Source organism: Cryptotermes secundus, unplaced genomic scaffold (genome assembly GCF_002891405.2).
Source record: "Cryptotermes secundus unplaced genomic scaffold, Csec_1.0 scaffold66, whole genome shotgun sequence".
In the NCBI taxonomy this organism is placed as follows: Eukaryota; Metazoa; Arthropoda; class Insecta; order Blattodea; family Kalotermitidae; genus Cryptotermes; species Cryptotermes secundus.
This window is the reverse complement of record NW_019731262.1, coordinates 1,034,363-1,041,092: the sequence shown is the minus strand read 5'-3', so window position 1 is coordinate 1,041,092 and position 6,730 is coordinate 1,034,363. Positions and strand designations below refer to the sequence as shown.

Sequence of the window (6,730 nt, the reverse complement as noted above, 5' to 3'; positions counted from 1 at the left end):
ACACCCTCTATCCGCTAACGTTGGCACTAACTTCACCAACAAGCGGCAGTCGCTCGGTTGGTATAGTTCGCTTGCGGACTAAAACCACGGTGTTTGTTTTGTTGTTCTTTTATTAACATTTGGTATGTGTATTTCCTTACTTTATCAATTTCAGTTGTTTAAAAAATTTCGTCGAAGGGATGGGGGTGGGTAGCAGACACCTGGCTTTCTCCCCGTTGCAATCCCCCATGTCAATGTCTGATTTCCTTTCCGTCAGCAGTTTCTAATTTGTCTGATGCATAGTAAATCGTTTAGCTACAGACAGCGTTGTAAAATAACATACATAAAATGAGAAATATGTGTTTACACACAGACGGACGGACGGACGGACGGACGGACGGACGTACATAGGACTTTTTTAACAGTCGCTTCAGGGATGCTTACGCGCTGAAAAAAGGAGTTAGTGATTTGCCGGGGTTGTTACTAGTAAATTCTGTTGCTGTACCGTTGGCTACCCTGATCGCTACGAATAATGGCGAAAGACAGCGAAGTGTTACGAATGTAGGACGCCAGGGAGGGCCCCTGGCGCAGTCATTGCTTGGTCTGTATGTGGCACGGTGAAGAATAGGTTAGCTGCAGCTGGTGATAGCTTTGTGTACATTTGTTATTGCTACTGATTAGTGATATCGCTACACGTGAATCTCAATCAGCTGTCACGTCGGTATCGAATGTGTTGTGATTAACTGTTTTGAGTTCGTCTTTTATTCAGAACATTTCCTAGTGTAGTTTGATGTCTTCATTGTAGCTTCTCTACCTGGATTGGTTGCCAGTGTTTGTAGGACAGTCTGAACGCCTATTGAAGGTGAGTGGAAAAGTTGTAACGTAAGTTTTTAATTTTTTTATGCCTGTTAAATATCAGATTGATGGAGCTAGAAACACAGTGGACTGCGTTTAGTCCTTGAGAAGTAAGAGAAATGTCCATGCTCCCTGACGCTGTCAAGTGTTACCGAAAGGCTAGCGACGTGTCTGTAGAGGCCGTTTTCATAGTCGCAGAATGCTTGGAGAAGAGTCCAAGAAAAACTAATTTAATTTAATGGACTTAAATTACTGTACCAGTTTGTAAGTAAAGTAAAGTTATCTCTGCTCTTAATTAATTAAACACGACGCCAGGAGGACACGTGAGAGAGTGGAGGAATAGCTCCACTATTTTTAACTTCGGCACTAGATGGAGTGAGTGGTCACCTTCACGCTCCAGTCTTTTTACCCCCGGGTAAACAACCGCGGTACAAATTACATAGGAGGCTTGGTGGGCCTAAGAGGCGGTCTGGACGCTGTGGACAGGAGAGAAAAAGTCCTATCCCTGCCGGGAATCGAACCTCAATACCTTGGTCGCTGAATCCATAGCATGCTCTCGCTATACTGACTGATCTCTCCCGGCTCCGTGTCTGGATATGCTGGGCCACACTGTGTAAAGATGAAGGAAATGAATATGAAGATGCCTGTGCTCTGGGATGTGGCGTCATCTTGTTTGGTAGCATTGTATGAACGTTTTTAAGGCGAAATCTGCTGCTTCCACCTTCAGGGAGAAAGAATTCAAACTTTTCGGACGAGCATGCTGCCTCCATCTTCAGGATAGACTAGTCATTCTTCTACCCTGAAGATGGGTCCTCCGAAACGCTGGTGCCTTTCCACGAAACTACACGGAGTCACATCTCAGAAGACAACAATATAGTTTTCCTAATTTTGTTGAGAATTCGATCCGAGATGGAGAATTAGGCTCTGCTCCGAATTCTGGAGCCATAAAATCTGGAAGTTATCTTACGTTCGACTTTCGATTGAAAATACAGAATAAATTTCTGTACGTAGAGTCATACGAAGAGCGGTAAACACATAACGTGGGCGTGGAGGGAAGGCTCCACATATTCCTAACGTCGGCAGTAGATGTAAATAAGTGGTGAGCTTTACATGCCGGCCGCTTCACGACCAGAGTCGCTTCAATTTAATTATTTCAGCATACATTGAAACTCTTAAAAGGGGATGTCACACAGTTTAGGCTGGTACAGGTTAGAAGAACGCACTGCTTCCTTCTTCAGGGTCGAAGAGTAAGGCAGCAGACAGCTTGGAGTGAGGTCTACTCTGCTGGCTGCTTGCTCGGGAACATTGAAATACTCGCGTGCCTGTTCAAACGTGCCCACCAGTTTGAGAAACAATTTCCAATGTTCGTGTGGGTTGCCTAACATTTAGCGATTGAGGGTTCAATGATGTGTCAATTTGTGAACTACAGAAAGCGTTACAGTAACATCATTACTGCGCAAATGTACTCATAACCGCGGCCCCTATGACAACGCTCTTGTCGTATGGGCCATCGGCAGTTCTCACAATTATTGTGTTTTTTCTCAGTCTCTCCAAGTAAATATCGGAATACAGAGATATTGGGTTTTCGGACTTTATCCATCGTCCTGGTTTTTAAGATAACTAAGAAAAACACGACGTTCGGAAACTGGATCTGTTTCCGTCCTCAGGTGAGGGGAAAACACCTATTCTGTTGGGTCCCTCAGACGCAGTGATTGGTGTTTTTCCCTCACCTGAGGACGGAAACAGATCCAGTTTCCGAACGTCGTGTTTTTCTTAGTTATCTTAAAAACCAGGACGATGAATATAGTCCGAAACCCAATATCTCTGTGTGTTATACACCATCGTTAGAATCCTGTATTAAATATCGGAATAGTACGTCGTTTAGGCCATGACCGTTTCCTTCTGAATCCTTTCTAAGTCACCACTCTTCAGTCACTATAACCATTCGACGCTATGCAGTATCGATATGGAGAGCGCCTTTAAATACCTGCGGAAAAGCAGTCAATTCCAGTTTTCCTTCAAAAAACGAATATTTGTATTAATTCGCCATGGCCGGTCACGGTAGCCGAGCGGTCTAAGGCATGTACTGTCTTCGCTCGCTTGGAAACCGGGATCGTGGGTTCGAATCCCACTCAGGGCATGGAGGTTTAGTTTGTGTGTGTGCGTTTTTCTGTGTTTGTGTACAGGTAGAGGCCTTGCGACGAGCTGATCACCCGCCCAAGGAGTCCTACCGAACGTGTAAGATCTAGAAAAACCGAAGTGAACGGAAAAGTTCATGGAGGTAGGCCTAGGCCCACTGGGGCTGTAGTGCCAAGGAAAAAAAATTAATTCGCCATCATCATTAGTCTTCGAGGTACAGAGGGTGACGGACGGATGGAGGGATACGTACTAGGAATACAACCACACTGTAGCATACAGACCCGCTGCTAAAGTAATGACTGTAAACTACGTAACACATTCCTAACACGGCGCCAATGGACTGGCTAGAAACCGGTGTTTTCTGTTCGGTCCATGCCTGTGTGTTATAAGTATGACAATGGAGCGAGATGAGTTGAGTGCAATGGAGAGAAGTGAATTAATGACCAGTTAGAGGACTCCTGCAATTCGGCCGTTCTGAGCTGTTGCTGTAAGAAGCTGGTAGCTGACGCACGGGTATAGTTCGGGAACCCAGAGTAAGCAGAACGTTCGCCGTTGGAAGTCGCTACCAGGCAACGGCTGATGAAGACACAACATCTTCTATATGTAATAATACGTCGTGAATGCAACAATTTATTTGGTTGTAGAGCTTTGTCTTTTCTTCCTCTACACTACATGTTTCGACCGTAATTGGCCATCATCAGGTGTATTTTTCACTACGTAGCTGTCACACTGCACACAGTCCAAAATCTTAAACATCAGCCTGTCAGTTTTGTTTTAAAATCTCGCCATCACCCGCTCGTCAATTTGATTTTAGAATTACAGTTTAAAATTTCCAAAATTTAATGTTTTAAATACCAGGGACACGTGCTCTTGTCTACATGTGTTGCATCGGCTATTTCTTGTTTTCAGCACCGTTCATGTACAAGTATTATCTGTAATACACAAATATTCGTATTGCTATCCTGTGTTCCTACGTTATTCTTATATGTTTCATACTGTTGTGTGTACTTACTCTGTGCAAACTCCCTGTGTATGTGTCGCTGCTCATCTTTAATACTTTTGTCGTCTGGTGTGTTGTGTGCTGCGTTTTTACGTTATTGAATGTAGGAGAAGGAAGGGGTAGTGGAGAGGGGTGGATACCGTTGGTCTGTATAGATCTCGTATATTGAAGCAAGCAGTCTTCTGGGATTTGGCACCGTGTATATGTGGTGTTAACCGACGTTTCGGAGGAACGTATCGCCTCCATCTTCAGGGTAGAAGGAAAAATATAAGAAATCCGTAAGGGAAGATACCGCACCGTTCATGTCTCAAGAAGCTCTTCCGGATAAACATTTTCTTTTGAATAACGACATTTGACGACAGAGAGACTGTATTGACAGGCACACCTACTGTAAGAGTTGCAGTACCTGCAACCAGTGCGTGGATGGCTCTATCGGCGCTTAACCTGACGCAGCATCGTTACGATTTTACTGTAGGCCTGTAGACATGCACACTGTTTTCTGCCAGTCATTTCTGAGAGTTTCCAACAGAAGTGACTGCAGTCCTATGACGCTGACTTCCTGACTCAAGGAGGGAAGTGGTCAGATGCTATCTCGAGTTGTCCCAGCTGTGGCCGAGAATTGAGAAAGCCAAGATAGCTGAGTGCGTGTAGTGGCTAGGTTACGCGCTACACGGACTAGTAACTGGAGTTCGATTCCCGGCAGGACTAAGAGACTGTTCACAGTGTCCAAAATAGCTCTGAGATCCATCCACGGTCCTATGGCATGGATACAGGGGTTCTTTCACCGGAGGTAAAACGGTCAGGGCGTGATACTAACCACCTACCTCCATCTAATAAAAGTAAAGTTGTGATTGCGCTTACCTAAGCACTACGCCATGAAGGCATGTGGGGGAGTGGATGTATAGATCCACGTTTTCTTGACCTCGGCACTAGTTGGAGGTGAGTGGTCAGCTTCACACGACCGCTTTACCCCCGGTATCCATTGGATAGGCTGGGTGAGCCGTCTGGACGATGTGGAGAAGTGAAAATTCTTGCCCCCACCGGGACTCGAATTCCGACCACTCGGTCATCCAGCCCTAACAACGTTGTCAGTACCGAGACCTTATAGCGTCTTAATGGTGGGAATATTGGTGAACTGGAAAGGATCTGGAAGGTACCGGTTCTGGCCTGATCGACGTGCATTTGCCTTGAGGTACTGAGGAAAACCACAAAAATTCTTGTCAGAATAGCCAGGATTTGAAGCGAGCACCCGCCGAATTCAAGGCTGGAACGTTACTGTTAGACCAACCTGTTTGGGGTGGACTGCCAAAACCTGTGGGCTTGTTGCAGTTGGTTCTGTATTTGTTTTCCTCATCGCCGAATAATGGATTGGATCGTTGCATGTTACAGTCGCTGTGATATCCTGTGTTGATAATCGATATGAAGAGGTAGATTTGTCCCTGTGCTTGCTTAATTAGGCATTGTACCATGAAGACGTATGGGGAGTGGAGGTATAGCTCCACAGTTCTTGACCTCGACACTAAAAATGGAGGTGAGTTGTCAGATTCACGCTCCGGCCTCTTTACCCCCGTGTAAAGTGTCCCAGGTATTCATTGGATAGGAGTTTGGGTGAGCCCCAGAGTACGCTGTGGAGTAAAAAGTCTCTTACCCCTACCGGGAATCGAACGGCGGCTGTCTATTCCGTAGTACGTCGCTATACCGACTTAACTGACGAAGACCGTACATTGCTGTTCTGCGAGTGAGGGATGTGTCGCTCTCGCGGGGGCGGTTGTGGAGATTACTGGCTTTCGGGGATATTGCACCAGTGTTTCGGAGACACCTGCCACTGACATCTTCATGGTAAGCCGTGCGTTGTCAAGGCGGTGATTGGGCGATAATTAATTCACTTTAATAGAGAGCCTCGTAAGAAAATTGAACCAAACTCCTGTGATGTAATTCTTTTTAATCATGTGCATTTGGAACACGTTATTACTCTGACTGTATGTCTGTCCGCCACTCATTTTTTGTCCGTACACTGTCACAGTCTGGTTGGCTGTCTGTTGCCTGTTTATTCCGGGATAATTTGTTGGATTTCAGCAACATGTTTGTTTTCATTTGCTTTTTTTTTTTTTTAATTTGTGGCTTGTTTAACGACGCTGTCAGTAAATTAGTGTGTATAACGCGTGGAATCTTGCTGCAGAGTCCAGGGTTTAAGCCTAGTTGACCCTGATACACGAAGCAATAAGAGAGCAAGGGGTTTGTTTCTTTGTGTTTCCCCTACCAATCATCATTCTACCATTCTTCCACACTCCTCACGCTCCCCTGAGGTGTAATACTCCTTAACAACAGGCAGCACCTTATATCCTGAATCTATAAGGTAGAAATTGAAGTCTCCCATAAGATTTAGATGAAGTGCAGATGGCGCGCACAGTCACGCCGCTGTTCATACTGAACTTCGTGATGCAGCCAACGGAAGCAAGGGAAGGGCATAGGAGTGTAAACGCCATTGTGTTTAGGATTTGGTGTTCCGAACAGTTCTCTCATCTGGGACATAACGTCAAGTAGTCCGTTTGAAATTCATCCGACGTTTTCGGAGAAACATATCACCGCCATCGTCGGGGTTGAAGAGTAAGCGAAACAAGAAACCAGCTTGAAGCAGGCACGTAAACATCCTCAAGACATGTATTTGTACAAGGGCCTATTCATATGAAGGCAAGTGAACCTGAGAGTGGGCGTTACATGTACACGTCACGCAGTATGTGTGGCTGTAGACGGGAT

At 45.4% G+C, this 6,730-nt stretch overlaps 1 protein-coding gene across 2 annotated transcripts in view; it reads left to right on the top strand.

Annotated features, from left to right (window-relative positions):
* Positions 1 to 561: 561 nt before the first annotated feature.
* Positions 562 to 6,730, top strand: part of LOC111866689 (hexosaminidase D) — a 119,591-nt gene continuing 113,422 nt past the window's right edge. For both annotated transcript variants that reach the window (XM_023855874.2, XM_023855873.2), the window contains exon 1: positions 562 to 841. The gene's annotated coding sequence lies outside the window, so the exon portion shown is untranslated. The remainder of the gene's footprint in view (positions 842 to 6,730) is intronic.